Here is a 19,538-nt window from a genome sequence, read left to right as displayed (position 1 = left end):
CCAGTTTTATGTTATATGGAATTCAAGCCACGTCACAGCAGTTTGACATCTGGTTTCTCAAGTGTCCACCACGGGGGTAAATGCATCTTTCAGTCATCAAGGGATATTCAGGAAAACAAAAAAATCTATTTTTTTTCCATTGGTATTTACCTTTTTTGTATGGTTCATAACAACCACCAAACCAAAAGAAGTGTACTATTTTATTAACTTTAATAAACCTTCCTAAAATTTATACATTAAAAAAAGCCAAGGTGTTTTTGAGATGGTTGTAATAAAACAACAAAAAAAACCACACCTGACTGGTTGATTGTTTAAACGGCAGAAAAATATGTCAATTTTCATTTATTCCCCCCCCATGTTTTAAATATATTTAAGATTCCTAAATATTTACAAAATATTTCCATAAACTTCTCGTGTTACTTAAAGCATTAAATCATAAACTTTATATTTTAAACTAAAAAATGTTAGGTTTTATTGTTTCTCTAGGGCTGCACCTGTGGCATACGTAAGTTCCCAGGCCAGAGGTCCAAATGGAGCTGTGGCTGTCAGCCTACACCACAGACACCCACAGCAAGGCCAGATCCAAGCTGTATCTGTGACCTGTACCACAGCTTGTGGCAACACTGGATCTTTTAATCCATTGAGCAAAGCCAGGGATCAAACCTGCATCCTCATGGATATTAGCTGGGTTCTTAACTCTCTGAGCCACAATAGGAACTTAAATTAAAAAATGAATTTGAACTTCTTCTATCACAACTAGAATCTTTAAAGTATTTTGAAAAGATCTACTATGATTTGAAAAACACTGTTAAGTAAACTATTCTTTGGATTTGGATGTGAAATAATTCTAAAATATTTATTTTTCAAAATTATGCCCAAATATGACTAATTATATTATTTAGAAGGTAAAATACAGTTGACTCTTGCTATGAAGTTTAAAATATGAGGTTTAAACTAATCATATGTTTCCCATATTATTTAGCTTGTACATTAGTCTTAATTTAAAAAAGTCACGTTGAGGAGTTCCTGTCGTGGCGCAGCGGAAGCAAATCCGACTAGGAACCATGAGGTTGCGGGTTCGATCCCTGGCCTCACTTGGTGGGTTAAAGATCCTGTGTCGCCATGAGCTGTGGTGTAGGTCGCAAATGCAGCTCGGATCTGGTGTTGCTGTGGCTGTGGCGTAGGTCGCAAATGCAGCTCGGATCTGGTGTTGCTGTGGCTGTGGCGTAGGCTGTCAGCAATAGCTCCGATTAGACCCCTAGCCTGGGGACCTCCATATGCCATGTGTGTGGCCCTAAAAAGACAAAAGACAACAACAAAAAAAGTCACTTTGAAATTTCAATAATCTTATGAACAATAAGGTAATTAAATTTATTTAAGAAGTTTTTACTTTATATCAATACACTGAACTTTTAGATAGAGAACATTATCTAATTTTCCCCATGGAAAATGTAATATATCTAAATTTAAATACTGACAGCAAATTTCAGAAAAAGAAAGTTTAATAATTTAAAAAGCAAAACTTAAAACTGCTTTGAGTTAGTTTTTTTAATTACTATAGAGCATCATTCCACATTTTTTAAAAGTGATATACGCCAGGTAGAGAATGCCTCTAGGATTTAAAATATTATCATTAAAAAATATGTAGGCATTGCAAACCTCAATGTCCACCAGCAGAGGACTGCATAAAAAAGATGTGATACACACACACACACACACACACACACACACACACACACACACACACAATGGACTATTACTCAGCCATAAAAAAACATGAAATAATGCCATTGGAAGAACATGGATGGACCTAGAAATTATCATACTAAGTGAAATAAGTCAGACAAATACAATTATCATGTGAGATCACTAATATGTGGAATCTATTAGAAATGATACCATAGAACTTACAAAACAGAAACAGACTCAAATATTTCAAAACCAAACATATTTACCAAAGGGGCAACATGGGGAGGGATAAATTAGGGGGTTGGGATTGACACATAAATGCTGGTATACATAAAACAGACCGGTAACAAGGACCTACTGTATAACACAGGGAAATTTACTCAATATTGTATAATAACCTACATGGGAAAAGAATCTGAAAAGAAATGGATATATGTAGATGTATAACTGACTTACTTTGCTATAAGTCCGAAATTAACACAACTTTGTAAGTCAACTATATTCCAACAAAATTAAAAAAAAAAACATATAGGCATTGCTAGTTATGATTTCATTTACAATGCATGATCTTTGTCTACTGCTGAGCATAGTAAGGTACAGTTCAGAGTGTTCCACTCTGCTCATACCTGAAAAATCTATCGACAGATGTTTTATACAGAATGTTAAATCAGCATTTTAATAGTTCCTAGGTCATGTTAATGCCTGGAACCAATACCCTGGGGAAGAGTAACATCTGTTCATACATTTTTAAAGAGAAATTTCAAGTCTGTATAGTTTAGTTAGACATGGTTTCCTAGTGCTAGTACCAGGCCACATGCATATCATTTTGAGTTAAATGGGCAGAAAATAATGGTTAGCTATTTAAAAGTTACAAAACCACCTTATGAACCTGTCTTTTTAAAATCTCCTTTGGAGTTCCTGTCATGGCACAGCAGAAACAAATCTGACTAGGAGCCATGAGGTTGTAGGTTTGATCCCTGGCATCGCTCAGTGGGTTAAGGACCCGGCGTTGCCATGAGCTGTGGTGTATGTCACAAATGCGGTTCAGATCTGGCGTTGCTGTGGCTCTGGTATAGGCTGGCAGCAATAGTTCTGATTAGACCCCTAGCGTGGGAACCTCCATATTGCCGCAGGTGCAGCCCTAAAGACAAAGACAAAAAAAAAAAAAAAGACACAAAAAATTAAAATCTCCTTTCTCTTTTGGGATCCATTAAGAAGTCTTCAAAAAGCAGATTAAGAGGAGCCATACACAGGGCCAGGAAGGTACCATGAATTTATTGCTTAACAATTAGTGTGAGTGATGTTTTTATTTGAGTTCTCATAGACATATAGTCATACTTTTCTCTGTTTTCCCTTGATATGCTATAATTGTTTTTCTGATTATACTAGCTACGTATGTTATAAAAAATTGGAAATTACAAAAATGAATATAAATAATTTACATGTTAATACTGTTGAACATGTTAAAGGAAACTAAATAAAATTAATATATTATAGCCCATCATCCTTTAAGGCACAGATAGCATGACATTTTCTGTTCATAAAAGATCTTTGTTTACTCTCTGCTTTGTGGCTATAGCATTTTTCTTAGAAATGACAAGCTTATTCTTCATATTTTTCGAGATCTAATCCCAGGTGAAGAGGAAAGGCTGACAGGGCAAGACAAAAAAGCCCAACCCTATGGAAACATGTTACCCAACATGAAACAAGTTACAGATGGAAGTCCCTACATCAAAGGAAAATTCCAAGTTTCCTTCCCAGGCTGTGAACTCATCTCAGCTAAACTGGAAAGATGTACTTTCTCCAAATGGTTTTGGATTTCTTCATTCTTTCTCTAGTGAGAAGCCTTGACTTGAATCCCATGGGCATTTCTTCCACATAACTCCTTGGTCCACATACATTCTTTCATATTTATGGAGGAACACAGGGTACTCTGATTTTGTGACAGTGAAATCATTTAAATTTGAGATAACTCCTTACATGACTCTCCAAAACTGGACAAGAAACTTTATACCAAGGACAGCTATGGAAAAAGTAAAGAGGAAGTTCAAGGATTAGTTTTGAATACAGTGCTATGCTAAGGAGTGAATTTTCTGGGATTACAGTTTCCTTTGGATGATGAGATTCAGTGTTAAAAAACAAAACCAATCAAGTGAAGCCCAGTTGTCCAAATACATGATTTTGGCAGTTTCTTTTTGCTTTGGCTCAACTAAAAGTAAGCTGAGGATAGCCTTGGAAAAGAAAATACAGTTGAATTATTTTGTTTTCTTGATACCACCCTCCATCTCTTCTCTGGAGGATTTCCACCATCCTCTGATGCTCCTCACTCTTTGTACCACAATGAAGGGAGACAGTCTGATAAACCCATTTACGCTTATTCATTTATATACTGATTATATTTCAGTGTGATTTCCCCCACTTTATGCATTAAATTAACCTGGAATTCACATCTTATGCGTTTTAACCCACCTTCTAGAATAAAACTTTTCTTTCAATCTAATAATAGTTTTTAATTGGCAGATAGGGAGCTAACTGAGAGAGTTAAGTGACAGCAATTCTGAAGTCAGGCATCGCTTGCTCCTCTATGCTCTCCCAAAGGTAAAAAAGATCTGTTTCTCTGTGGTGTCTCCATTGTCTGCATGATGAGAGGCCCAGGCTTAGGTTATGGCACTAGAAGGCTGTTTCGGGGAATTGGAGAATGGCCAGTGGCCACCTTCTACCATGCGTTTCTGTGATGACTCCCCCAGGATGCCCCATCCCTCCAAATCTCCAAGCATCCCCACAGCCTGGCACGTGGAAGGTTCCTAATAATTCTTCTGAACCTCCTCCTGCTTCAGACACTTCTAGATATATATCTGATATCTTTCCAGATGTTTGTGTTTAAAGACATTTATTTTAAACCCCTGACCCCATGCCTAAGCCTCTCTATCTAATTGACAGTATTCCCATGAATCCAGGGTAGGTATTCCTAAAGCTCTTGGGCTATAATGCATCCCTCTTCTGTTTCCTTCTGTTAAATAGGCTTTGGGGTGTGGTGCCTAAGGTTACAGACCTGACGTCAGTCCATTCAGTCTCAGAGTAAACTGTGCAGTGCTTTTATGACATGTAACTTACGCTGCCCCTCAGATATGAAGAGAAGATGTACTTTATTTATTGTGTCAATAATCATTACGGACTTTTCTCTTAAGGCACTACCTTCTTGTTAGTGAGGACAAAATCCCCATCTAAAACAAGTCCAAGTTTAGTCTGGTCTAACAATTTTAAAAGATGCTTTGGATAGTGTTCCGACTCTTTTAGACAAAAATTCTTCCATTCTTTGATAATCCCTTCATCATCCCCACTAGATGGTTTCAAAGAGGTATGATGCCTCTTGAATCTTGGTTATGATGCCCTCAGCATTTTTCTGGTTTTCTGGATGAGACCCCATCTGGATGTGCTTATCCTGATGAATAACCATCACTCAGTCCTGACCCATGCTCTGTGGTTTTTAGCCCAGTAGTTGTTACCTGCCAGCCTCAGACTCGGTTCCCATTGGGGGTACCGGCACTTCTGAAGTCTGGCTGAAACTTTCAATGGTCTCAAAGTGGTCTGTCATATCACCTGCATGGCACCTCCACCCAAGACAAAAACACTCTGGTAAGTGCTTCAGCCAGAACCTCAACTGCTTCTATGTCCATGGCAAACAAGTGTGATGGAAAGTCCCCTATCTCTTTCTGACCACTTCGTTCTGCTAAATAGGTGTGGCTGTGCCCCTGGTTGAGACAGCAGCAGCCTGTGATAAGACGTTTTGTATCCACGGCCCTAAAAGTAGTGTGTGTGTTGAAGAATTAATCCCCTACCTTTTGAGTTACCCTCACTTATCTAACCCATTTCCCTCCCTAGGCTGAAATCTGGATTATGGGAATTTGAGGCATGAGTCTATGTTCTTTGTTCTTCTCTCTGACTATGTTTTTCCTTATTACAACCAAAAGAGTGGTCTCCCCCCGAACTTTATTTTCTTTTCTTGCCTACCATAACCTTTATTGAAGTATCAAAGCAAGAAATCAAGGATTTTTAACAATTATTTCCCAATAAACTAGCTTATCTGCAAAATCCTGTTTCTGAATGTTGGAAGCCAAGGTACAGCCCAAGCTTTCACTTTGCATTCTTTCTCTATAGATGCAAATCTCCATCCAGATGGACAGATGATTCTTGAGGTCATGAGCTTGTAAAGGCAAATGAAAAACCACCACTGATAATTTTTAAAATTCTACTCCCTTTGCTGCTATGATCCTGACCTTCGGGGCATATATACTACCTTATTACCATTGAGGGTTTCCTTTTCAGGAGATGAAATAGAACAGCTACTTCTTTAACAGTAAAACAACGTAACAACAATGAGAGTTGCTTTTAGGAAAAGCATTTGGTCAGAGAATTGGAGGCTTCTCTAGGTTATTCTTAGTTTAAAATTCTGTTTCCATGATTTCAAGAATCAGGAAATCTGTATCCCATTTCTACTCCCATTGATGGAACTGTATGAAGTTATGCTCCATTTTCAATTACTTTCATTCCTGCTCCTATACATTTTCCCTAAGCAACCAAAAGGATCCTCCTAAAATATAAATCAGACTATGATTGCCCTGCTTAGAACTTTCAAATGGATGACCTCACTTAGAATAAAGCCAAACATTTTACCATGGCTCACAGAGCTCTGTGGGGATTCTGGTGCAGAAGTCCTGGCCTATGCTCACCTCTTGGATTTCATTTCCACCCACCCTCAATGGCTTTCTTACTGGTTTCTCAGGATTTCAAACAAACAAACAAAAATCCCCCCCTTTTTTTTGTTATAACACATGGAAAGAAGTACAGTTGACTTCATGACTCAGTACACATAAACATGTGTGTGCTCAGTGAAGGATTTGCCCTATGAAAAACTATGTTTATGCAATGGACTCTGCTATCCTCTTTTAAAATTGATTTTATTGTAGTTTATGCTGTTTAAAAATGTTGCTCTTGATGACTAAGTTTATCATATCCTCCAGAGTCTGGGTAGCAACTCACATTTCAAAAACAATATCCTAATGAAAACTTCTAAGACTCTAGGAGAGCAGCTCCTTTTAGTTTCTATTTTCCTACTCTAATTTCTTCCCCATAGTAGTTATCAATCTAACATTATATTATACACATGTTTACTTGCTCAACTTTTCTTCTTTACCTACCCTACCCTAGTGTTAGTCAGGAAATAAGTTCCATGTAGTCAGGGACTTTGAATATTTTGTTCAATGATGTATCCAGCATGCCTAAAACTGTGTGTGGTTTATAAAAGGTGCAAAATAAATATTTGTTTATTAAATAATGAATCACATATAACTGCTACCATAATCAAGAGTGTGCAATTTGGAGCCAAAGTGCCTGCCTTCAAATCTAGACTGCAATTTTCTACTTGCTTCATCTTGAGCATATCACGTAACTTTCCATATTTCAGCTTACCCATTATAGGGATAATAATAAGGCATTATGCATATGTTATTGTGTGATTATAACCATTAAATTAATGTCTGTGAAACACCTAGAACACTGTCTGGCATAGATTAAGTGGTAAATAAATATTTGTTGTTACAATTGCTATTATTTATAAAATATGATTAAGACACCAGGCTATAGAGATACCATTATCCATCATCTTTCAGTGACTGATATGCAAAAATGTTGCAAAGTGTTCCAATGATAAACAATGCACCAGACATAGAGAAACCTAATGATTAATGTAAGTAATTTGCAAAGTGATATGTAGGTAAAAATCTGTAAGCCCTTTTGGTATCTTTCATCAAAAAAACAAGGAAAAAACAAAGTTGTTCAGAAGGGAGAGAGTCCCCATAGTCTCTCAGTAGGTCCCTGTAGGGAAATAAAATTGCTCTTGCCTTCTCAGTGTTCTGCTAAAACTCTAGCCTTCTGAGACTCCTTACATACCATGAGAAAGAGATCTCATACCATGTGTGCAGTGCACTGCTCTGAATCAAAAGGATAATAAAATTCTTATGTTGACAAGAAGAACCTTAACAAGAGGCTCCTATGTGAAACCCCCAACATGCCAGAATGACTGAAACTACTATCTTTTTTTAAAAAAATTATAGTTAATTTATACTGTTGTGTCAATTTCTTCTGTATAGCAAACTGACCCAGATATACAAAAAGATTTAATATAAAAAGATTTCTTACATTATTTTTACCCAAAGAGACTGGATATAGTTCCCTGTGCTATACAGTAGGACCTCATTGCTTATCCATTCTAAATGTAATATTAACCCCAAACTCCCAGGCCATCCACTCCCACCTTCCTCCCTCTTGTCAACCACAAGTCTATTCTTCACACCTGCAACTACTGTTGCAACTACTGTTTTGTAGACCAGTTCATGTGTGCCATATTTTAGATTCCACAAATACATGATATAATATGGTATTTATCTTTCGCTTTCTAACATATCACTTGGTATGAGAATCTCTAGCTGTATCCATGTTGCTGCAAATGACATTATTTCATTCTTTTTTACGGCTGAGTAGTATTCCATTGCACATATGTACCACATCTTCTGAATACATCCATCTGTTGATGGACATTTAGGTTGCTTCCATTTTTTGGCTATTGTGAACAGCGCTTCAATGACATAGGGGTGCATGCATCTTTTGAATTGTAGTTTTATTCAGATACATGCCCAAGAGTGGGATTGCTGGATCAAATGGTAGTTCTATATTTGGTCTTCTGAGGAACCCCCATACTGCTTTCCATAGTGGTTGTACCAGTTTATATTCCTACCAACAGTGTAGTAGGAGGGGTTCCCTTCTCTCTGCACCCTCTCTAGCATTTATTATTTGTAGACTTTTTGATGATGGCCATTGTGACTGGTGTATGTTGATACCTCATTGTGGTTTTGATTTGCATTTCTCTAATAATTAGTGATGTTGAGCATTTTTTCATGTAACTATTGGCCATCTGTATGTCTTCTTTGGAGAAATGTCTATTTAGGTTTTCTGCTCATTTTTTGATTGGGTTGGTTTTTTTTTTTTGTTACTGAGTTGTATGAGTTATTTGTATATTTTTTCTCTTGCTGATTGCATTGTTTACAACTATTCTCTCCCATTCCTCAGGTTGTCTTTTTTTTTTTTTTTTTTAATGGTTTCCTTTGCTGTGCAAAAGTTTATAAGTTTGATTAGGTCCCATTGATTTATACTTGTTTTAATTTATATTGCCTTGGGATACTGGCCTAAGAAAACATTTGTATGGCTGATGTAAGGGAATGTTTTGCCTATGTTCTTTTCTAGGACTTTGATGGTGTCTTGTCTTATATTTAAGTCTTTAAGCCCTTTTGAGTTTATTTTTGTGCATGGTATGAAGGTGTGTTCTAGTTTTATTTTATTTTTCTTTTCAGGGTCGCACGGGTGGCATATGGAGGTTCTCAGGCTAGGGGTCAAATCTGAGCTATAGCTGCGAGCCTATGCCACAGCCACGCCAGATCTGAGCCACATCTGCAACCTACACCACAGCCCATGGCAACACCAGATCCTTAACCCACTGAGCGAGGCCAGGGATCAAACCTACAACCTCATGGCTCCTAGTCAGATTCATTTCCTCTGCACCACAATGGGAACTCCAAATGTTCTAGTTTTATTGATTCACATGCAGCTGTCGAGTTTTCCCAGCACCACTTATTGAAGTGGCTCTTTTCCTCATTTTCTTGCCTCCTTTGTGGAAGATTAATTGACCACAGCTGGTCTGGGTTTATTACTGGGCTCTCTGTTTCATTTCAGAAAGGAATCAGGCCCAAGAACTTGGAGACAGTCTCTGGCATTTAGAAGATACTATTTACATATCAAAGGGTTGGAGTAAGGAGGAGACCCGTTCAGGAAATGAGTGGACATCCATCTCCTACCACTTTATGAGCATAGAAAATTAATTTTTCTTCCTCACTTATGGATGAGTCTATCCACTTGCGTAAGACAACTGACTTGTCTCTCATTTTGTCACTCTATGGTAGGGACTAGGGCAATAGGAGAAAGACTCATTTATTATTTACTGTGAGGTATTTAACAAGAAATCTATCTTTGACTCAGAATATATCATGTATGTATGTATTTATGCATGTATTCAGGATAAAATGAATAAATAAGAGTATTAAACACTCAAAAGTACCAAATAATTTTTTATGATGAATGAAGGAGCCAGATCTCCCTTTAAAGGAAATTTACATTTTCTTTCATTTTCTTTTTTTGTGTTTTTAGTGCCACACCCATGGTATATGGAAGTTCCCAGGCTAGGAGTCCAATCAGAGCTGTAGCTGCCAGCCTATGCCACAGCCACAGTGGTGCAGGAACTGAGCCATGTCTGTGACCTATCCCACAGCTCACAGCAATTCTGGACCCTTGACCCACTGAGCAAGGCCAGGGATCAAACCTGTGTCCTCATGGATGCTAGTAAGATTTGTTAACTGCTGAGCAATGACAGGAACTCCTATATTTTATTTTAACAAAAGAAATTTTTGTAAACACCCAAGAATTCCCTTTTCCATTTATGAGTTTTAACCATAGTGGTTAAAACCAAGGACAATGATTAGACTTGGGTTGAGTTACCCAATGGGCCTCTGTATCCTTTTTTTTGTAATATGAGAACATTAATAGTTCTTATCTAATTAAATTACTGGCATATTATATCAGCTATCCAGCCATATAAGTGAGCCTGAAGCCTATCTTCCAGACTTTGAGAGCTTTATTCCAACCATATGAGAGAACCTGAATCAGAACCACACAGCTAAGTGGCTTCCAGATCACTGATCACTAGAAACTACTTGAGATGATAAATGCTCGTTTTAAGCTGCTGAAGTTGGTGTAATTTGCATTAAATATATAATACAGACACCATATATAAAATCATTTTCATAATATTTGGCATATATTCCAATAAATGCCTGCCAGTAGGAGCAACAGCAGCACCTAGCAGGGTGCTCATGGATGAAAAGACAGGAGTTGTTTCTATTTCAAAACAAAGTAATCCTAAAAACTACATAATAGCCAAGCATGATAATAATTCAACCTCTATAAGCACAGAGATAGTGCAGAAAATCCCTTATTCCAAAGGCCATGAACGTTTACAAACTCTCTTCTGGCTCTCCCAAGAATCCCTTCTCCCAAGTGGGATACTTCTGACACACTCATGGAACACCAAGTCAAAGAGAGAGAGTCCTTTCTGAAGGGAAAAGAATAGTATTTCTCAGACCAAAGAGTAAAAATTGAGCTGGTGTCTTTTCTCACAGTGCTAAAAATAATAATGTGTTACATAAAGAGATATGGAACATATACCAAATTTGTAGAAAAGAATTCATGTTTCAGGGTCGTGATTTAATAAGTTCAAATTGACTTTTATTTGATAATGAGTTTGTAGTTCCATCTATACATAGAGTAATAAGTGGTAGGTCAGGGAGGGGGTATAGAGGACAGAGACCAGACTGCAATTTGAAAATGATAATGCACAGGCCTGTGGTATCCCTTTACAGAACTATATGGCAAAGTCAAAAGGAATACTCAGTAGTCATTTTCTGGCTAGAACCCTGGGTTAGTAAAAGTGGCTAGGACATATGAGCAACACTTGAACATATGTCATTTTATTTCGCAGTGGACCCCATCTGTGTGATAGATCATTGGTGTCAGGGAAGTCTGCAGTTTAAGAATGAATAATCCCATGCCTGGCAGTAGGATTATGAGTAATAGCCCTTCTTTCTCTGTTTACTCATTTTTGAAATCATTTCATCTGCCATGCTTATCTCGAATAGCTCAAGGCAATACTCAACAAATTATGGACTTGAATTGCCTAAAATATTAGAATGCCTGACATTTACTCATTTTTTCCCAAGGAATATTTGTGATATATCTTTCTTAGGCTGGTAATCAAGGCCTTTGGAAACCTGGTCCTAATCTAACTTTCTTACTATCATAGCGCCTTACACATCCTATGTTCTAGGTTAATGGAAATGATGCCCTTTATCACACTGTTCTACCTGAATTCATTCAGTCCTGCAGGTTTCAAGGATGCCACATCCCATCCCTGAGTTGCCATGTATTTTCTTTGAAATCAGCAGACAGTAAGATTGCTAGGTAGAAAGTCTGCTAGAATTGACCAAAAAAGCTACTGGAACTAATGAATGATTTGGTAAAGGTTCCGGATACGAGATCAGTATTTTTTAAAAAGGCAACTATATTTATATACTTTAACAATAAATTATCAGAATTGAAAAGACAAGATGGTATCATTTACAATACTTCAAAAGTATGAAACTCTTTGGGAAAAACTGACAAAAGATGTTTGAGACCTATACACTAAAAAGTACCAAATGCTAAGGTAGTAGATTCTGGGTTCAGAAGACTCAGTACTGCTAAAAATAAACTCTTTCCAAACTTATTCAGAAATTTAACATAATCCCCAAAAGAAATCTCATCAAGATGTTTTAAAGACTTTGACAAGCTAATTCAAACATTTATGTTAGAAATCTAATGGCCATACAATTAGTCAAAACAATTTTCAAAAGACCAAAGTTGAAGACTACTTTTATCGGATTTCAAGACATATGGTAATCTAGAGAGTATGGTATTTTGTGTCAAGACAGAAAAACGTATCAATGGATCTAAAAAGAGTTTCCAGAAATAGATCCGCACATTGAAGGACAGTTGATTTTCTTAACGATACAAATGAAATCCAACCGCGAAAGGACAGCCTTTTAATACACGATGCTAGATCTCCTGGCTATCTATAGGCAATGAATTTCAATCCATCTCTTGAACAATATACAAAAATCTACTCAAAATGGATCACAGATCTAAATGTAGAACCCAGAAGAAAACATTAGAGAATCTTTGGAACCAGGTTCAGACAAAGATTTCTTAAGTGTGACACCAAAAACATGATCCATAAATAAAAACATTAAACATCATCAAAATTAAAAACATCTGCCTTTTGAACAAACTGTTAAGGTAATGAAAATACATGACAAAGACTGAGGAGGACATAATTTCAAGTCATATCTGATAAAAGATTCTATCCAGAATAAATTAGGAAATCACAAAACTCATTAAAGAGAAAACTCATTAAAACAATGTTAAAATTTGAAATATAATCATCATGTTATTAGTGAGCATATGTATCATGATAGAAACCATATACACAAATGGCAAACTGAAGTGAAAATCTCTGACAGAGAAGGGAATGGCAAGAGGCAAACACAGGGATTAAGTTTACAAGCACAAGTGTTCATTAGTAGGAAATGATAATTAAAGTGAAGCAAAGAAAACATAGTTGAAATATTAAAAATCCATTAAGCTACAAGAATCCTTCTGCAAGCTGAGACTGCCGAGAGAGAGGTTATGAAATCTATAATCTCCAGAGTTACTCCAAGCTAAGAGGTGACACCTGTCTACCAGGGGGAATAATTAAAAAGTAATGATATCAGTGCTGCCCATCCACCATAGAAGATGAGGCCCTTGAGAAAACTTACATGCCCCAAATGATTCTACATTTATTCACAACTGTCACCTCTCTTTCACCTTAGAGAAATCTCTGTTCTCATTGGCTGAGCCATGTCAAATTAAATCAGCTCTGGATGGATGAATGCCTGTGATGCTGCTTGTGTTTCTATAGTTGGGGGAGAAGTGACTCTGCAAGAAGTCTGAGTAAAGAAAGATCTGAGTAAAATGTCTGCTTTTCCAAAAACAGCAAAATCTACTGAGCATTATTTATTTATTTCCCCCCATCTACTAACAATGTTAACTGCGACTTAAGAAGACTCTGAATGCCATCTTACTGGTATTCATCTTAAATGAAATTCTCATCTGACTTTAAAGACTCATCTTGAATGTTCAAAAATGGATTAGCAACTTTTTTCACCCTGGCAATAAATGGTTCTGCATAAAAATGACAATCCCACAGTAGTGACAATAAACGTCACCACCCTGTATTTTAAAAAAGTACTATGTGAGTTGAGAGTGACTCAAAATTGAATGCCAAGAAAATGCTTTTATAAATTTATTAACCATTTAAACTGCTTTAAGGTGAGTGCCTAAACAATATCGAAGATCTAGTTGGTGATGATTTTAGGGCCCAAACCCAAATTTCCTAATATTCTAAATGCCTGGGGTTTTAGATAGTACTTACACAGAATTCAACACTTTGGTGTAGACACATAGAAGAACGGTAAATCAGTGACAGGGCAAAAGATGAGGGATTTTTATGAAATGAGAAAGACAAAACTGTTAAGAGAATGTTTGGGAAGGAATGATGAATGCTTTACAAAGTGTGAGGGCCTAACTAAAGTATAAGTAATTTAATTACATTTATTAAGTTCCATGACATTCACTCTTAATCTAGTATAATTTCAGGGTAGAATTTTTTTTTGGAGGGGAGGGGTAAAGCTAGACTGTCACACCTGAAGTGAAAGAATTCTTTTTCTGGAGGTATAAGTGAGAAATCTTGTGAACCAAACTTTGTGAAGAAAGAGAACCCATCTTACTTTTACATAATTAACGGTATGGATGAAGTCAACCCAGGGTGAATAAAAGAAAATATCTTACATGGGGGCTCCACATAAGTGAAGTCACCATGATATCAGTGAAGAAAGTGCTAGTGTACCTTGAAATTGATGACGATGATATGGCTGAAGAGAGTGCTGACTCAGCACTTCACAATCAGTAGATCTGGGAAATGGCATCTGCACTGCTCACAAAATACAAGCAGAGATGACCTCTACCACTGTTCTATAGGAGATGGGTTTTCCATTTTCCCTTCAGATTATGGCAACTATTCCTAAATAAAGATCTATGAAACTGGCATTTTGAAAGCCGTGGGTAAGGCAGTCAGTAAGCCCCATTAGCTTCCAACACACATGCATGCATGTGTGGTAGGTCTGTATTTGCAATGGCAGGGCTACCCCTTTCAAAGCCTTGCTCGGAGCTCTCAACTACTTTTTATAGGGGATGGGCTCAACTTAATCCTGTTCTTAAGATTTGGGTATATGACTGTATGTGCATTAGGGATTTATGATTCAGTTTCCTAATAATGGATTGCAAGCTCACATGCTCAGCAGTGCAAACCAGCTCAGAAAATACACGTGTATCTCATTCAAGGACATAACCAATAAAGATGGCTAAAGCGAAAAGGCATTCTTGGAAGTAAATGATAACTGGAACCTTCATTTTTACAGATTTTCTTCTCTCCATGGTCCTAATAGACATCTAGACTTTATTTGGAAAAAATGGGGTACTCTATCTGCTTAAAAGCACCAAAAATGTTACCTAAGTGTTAGTAGTGTGACTCATGCCATATGCACTAAATTCCTTTGGAACTGGATATATTTCTGAGTAGCAATAGCTGGTAATCTTCTGTAACTACAGAAATCTGTAGATGCTGCCTCAGTCTACTGCAGGGGAAGGTCAATTCCTCTGTAGAGACACACACACATGTATATACACATATGCATAGACACATATAACAAACTCATACATGCATGTGTATAACACACACACATGCACAGACACAGACACATGTACCCACACATCCCTCTGTGGTTTAAACTAATCATGGATTAAAATACATAGGGAAAGGCAAGTCAAACCTGTTAGTTTCTTGGACAATGCTGAGAGCCAAAAGAATGTTTTTCCCTTTTCTAGGGTGCTGAGTTTGAATCAGGCCTAAAACTGGAAGAAAAAATAAGCTATAGTCAGCAAACTGCCTACCTGAGAAGAAATGATTTGAGACTACACGATAAGCTGATGTAGAGATACTGAATTACTCTTTATTTTTTTTGCAGCTTATTCTGAACCAATTAGTAGCTCTAAAAATAAATCACAGAATTATGAATTTTCTTTTATACTCTGGGCAACCTGACATACAACACAATTTGATGCATTTTTAAGAGTTAAAATTTTACTGTGTAGTGTTTTTTTCTTATAAATTAGTATTTTTAAGAAATGAACATTCACTACTCATCTGGAGAGAATTACTGCTCATTGAAAAATATTTTCTAGTCTAAGAATTTTGAAGTTGTGTCTGCGAGTGCCATCAGAGTCATATACAATGTTCCATGTCAACAGTGTATAGTGAGTTTATCAAACCCATTACCAAAAATAAGGAAGGAGCATGAAATATGGTTAAAGAAGAATTGGTATTCCGAAATCACATGCCTCAAATCATCTTTAGTCCCCTGCAGACACTTTTAATCACCAAAGGACATTAATAAGATTGTTGGCTGAAACTTCTAAGTAGTAAAGCCAGAAATAAATGACCTAAGGTCTGGCTTGCATTCTCTTCACTGCCTGGGCTGCCATTTATCACACCTATGTGGGGACCCAGTAGTTCATTTCTCTTGATGGTACCTATAAATATAAAGATGTTAATAGACTCTTAGGGAGCATGTTTACGAGGTAATATAAGCTGTTTGCAAAAACATCCCACATACATTATTTCAACTGCACATTTTTTTTCCCCTCTAGAGTGACTTTATCCCACTTAGAAGATACCCAGGTCTCCAGGTTCATTTAGACTAACAGACACAAAATGGGGTGAATCCAGGTTACAAAAGTTGGCACTAGAATTGCTGTCTTCATGTCCTCCACTTTATCGTGTTCAGTAGAGGAACTAAGACTCTCATTTGCCTTTTCAAGTTAGTTGCTCATCTCTGGGGTCTGGGAAACTTCCTGAACAGGGGCTCATTACCACTTATGTCACTACCCAGGAGAAACTTCTACCAGAAACAAAAGTTGCTTGACACATTTTAGACAAAGTAAAATCCCCTATCATAAATAAGGTAATGCCTAGCCCCCTAAAAATGTAAAGTTGGTCTTTTAAAAAACATGTAAGTGTATTTTTACAAATATTTATCACTTATTTTGATTAAGACTTAAAAAAAAAGCTGTTGTTTTTCTTTTTTTTCTTTTTTCTTTCTTTTTTTTTTTTTTTTTTTTTGCTTTGCTTTTTTAGGGCCACACCTGTGACATATGTAAGTTACCAGGCTAGGGGTCGAATCATCAGAGCTACAGCTGCCAGCTACACCACAGCCACAGCAATGGTGAGATCTGAGCCACATCTGTGATCTATACCACAGCTCACGCAATGCCAGACACCCGACCCACTGTGTGAGGCCAGGGATGGAACCCATATCCTCATGGATACCAGTCAGACTTGTTTCCACTGAGCCACAATGGGAACTCTGCAGAATTCTTGATATGGAATTTTCTTCCAGATGTTGATTTCCATAGGCCTTAGTAGATGCTGACAAAGTTTCTATGAACTCACATTGACAAATGACCTATCAGCAAATATCAAGAAATAAGAAAATTCACTGACGTTTTGCACTTAATCTTGAAAGAATAATGATTCATAAAATTTTAGAATTGAAACACCCTTAGAGACCACTAAAGTCAACTTTGTTTTATGCAGATGATGAAACTGTGGACCTCACAGCCTGAGCACACCAGTGGGCAGAACTCAGGGTATATAACCTTCAATCTAACACATGATTTCTATGGTTTGCTGACCCAGGGAAAAAACCAAGTGGTATCTGAATCAAAAAAACTGAGAGACCCCTGTTCTTAAACTGTGGTTTCCAGACCAGGCATGAATAGCAGAAAATCTACTAGAAATGAAAATTCACAGGTCCTATTCCAAAGCTACTGAGTCAGAAATTGGGATAGAGGCCCAGTGATTTGTGTTTTAATCAGCTCTTCAGTTCATTCTGAAGCACAATGGAGTTTGAGAACCACAGTAATAGGTTGTTAGTTCAAGAAAAGGTATTTTCATTTTTCTCATTTATATTTACAAAGCATTAACGATTAAACAAGTAAGTGAAATTGAAAGATTTTGATTATATGAACTATTTTTAACTATGTTGACTGGACACTTTTGAATAAAAGCCAATTGGGACTATTGCTTAAAAGATATGCTATTTTAATTCACTGGTTGGCTAAAATAAGGCCCTAAAGGGAACATAAAATTTAATATACCACAGTTAGACAATACAAAACCAGTCTTTCAAAAATGCTTATTTTCTAATGAAGAGTCACTCAATCCTCAAGTGAATGCTGTGGTTTATTTTGCAGAAGTTGTACTTTGTTGGTATTTTTTGTTTTCCTAAGAAGTCTATGTTGTGCAACAGTGTAGTTTTACCAGCCAGGCAACGGCATGACAACCAACAATAACTTGTCATTTTCTGTCAACTAAAAGAACATATATAAATATAGAAACTCCACATGTCTGAAATGTTAAGTAACCTTAATTTCACTGTATTGATTATGCTTATGGATGAAATACATCAGAAAATGCGGCCGTGTAAAAATTTCTAAGATTCACCCACACATATATTTAACTCATTTAAACTGCTGCATAATATTCCATTGTGTGACTATACTACCTATTTAAGAATTCTTTCCTTGATAGGCATTTGGGTTATTTCTAGGTTTTTGTTCTTACAAACAATGTTGCTTTGAACTTTCTTCTCCACATCTTCTAGAACACATATGTGCGAGTTTAAGTCTATACATATAAGTGAAATTGCCGAGTCGGAGAATATGGGAATATTGAATTTTATAAGACCAAACTGATTTCCAAAGAATTTTATCATTTTGTACTCTAATAGTAATTTAAAAGAAGGACTGTTGATCCTCATCTGTCCCAAACCTTGTTACTAACTGTGTTCCTCAATACTGTTTTAATGGGTGCAAACTGCCATCACACTACAGCTTCTATTTGCATTTCCCTGACTGCTAATGACATTGCACACCTTTTTGGTGTGTTTATCATACCTGAGTTTCTTCTCTGAAATGGCTGATTGTGTATATTGTCCATTTTTAAAAGATGTTTTGTGCAGGCATTCTATATTCCTTTTTTCCCCAAATAGAGTTTTACTTTTTTTTTTTCCCCATTGGCAGTGACCTATGAGACTTAAAAATTGCCAATGGACTCAAACTTTTATTTCTTAAGAAATAAAATACTGCAAATTTCCATTTAGAATTTTCGTTTTTCTCTTGTCAACATTTTAGTTCTATAAGGAATGTGTTCGGGGTTCACCTACTGCAAAAGCTTCTTCTACATATCATACAGACTTGCTACTAATGAATCTAATAAAAACAGAAGATGAACATAACTTTGGATGAGTTGTTTTAGTGTTCCTGAGCTTTGGTGTCTTCCTATGTAAAATACAGGTCAGTAAATATAAAATGTTGTGTAACAGGCTTAGTAGCACATTAAGGCACAGTAAAGGATGATTATTATTTTAATATGAATAAAACTAAATTTCAAATAGAGAAATACCTGTAACAATATATTTGCTACATAGCTTTAAAAATTATTCACTGTTATCCCCTTACTTCCTCAGAACCACCTGAGAGCACTGAATGTCCGAAGTGGAAATCGATTGTATTCCACCCAGTTTGACTCTGTCATTTAACAGATGCAAAAATAGAAGCCCGGGGTGTTTTTGAAACTTGCCCACAGGTATACAACTACTTTAGGGCTGAGCCAAGTCTAGGAGCAGGGTTCTTCTCACCGATGTGAGTATCTCTTTCACCTATGTGGCTTATCTCAGTTTACAAAATACTTAGTATCATGACTTTGTTTATTATGTCATTTAGCTTACATACATGACTTTTTTTCCTTCTTGTCTTTGGAAGAGAGTCTTGAGAGATTCTTTTGCATTCTTTTGTTTTTGTGTTTGTTCTTTTGCATTCTTATACTCTGGGTGTTTTTTCAGCTGTTACTACATTGAATCTTAAAAGAAAAAAATACATATACACATACACATACGTACACACGCAGATTTTCCTCGACTTACCATAGGGTT

The 19,538-nt window shown here is 36.6% G+C and overlaps 1 long non-coding RNA gene across 4 annotated transcripts in view; it reads right to left on the bottom strand.

Annotated features, from left to right (window-relative positions):
- The window catches only part of LOC110259475 (uncharacterized), a 531,787-nt gene that overhangs the window by 272,317 nt on the left and 239,932 nt on the right, over window positions 1-19,538 (bottom strand). The window contains exons 5-6 of one of the 4 annotated variants that reach the window (XR_014838780.1): window positions 15,318-15,399; window positions 1,934-3,712 (exon numbers count right to left, since the gene is read on the bottom strand). The exons of 2 other annotated variants lie outside the window; for them this stretch is intronic. This is a non-coding gene — a long non-coding RNA (uncharacterized LOC110259475). Of the gene's footprint in view, window positions 1-1,933; window positions 3,713-15,317; window positions 15,400-19,538 lie in introns of those variants that run through there. One more of the 4 variants, XR_014838781.1, reaches the window with a different exon arrangement.

The sequence above is a fragment of the Sus scrofa genome, chromosome 2 (genome assembly GCF_054392235.1).
Source record: "Sus scrofa isolate SSC_HxYL_T2T_F1_AM1 chromosome 2, Sscrofa_HxYL_maternal_Yorkshire_Landrace_v2.0, whole genome shotgun sequence".
Lineage (NCBI taxonomy): Eukaryota > Metazoa > Chordata > Mammalia > Artiodactyla > Suidae > Sus > Sus scrofa.
This window is presented reverse-complemented; position numbering and strand designations above follow the sequence as displayed.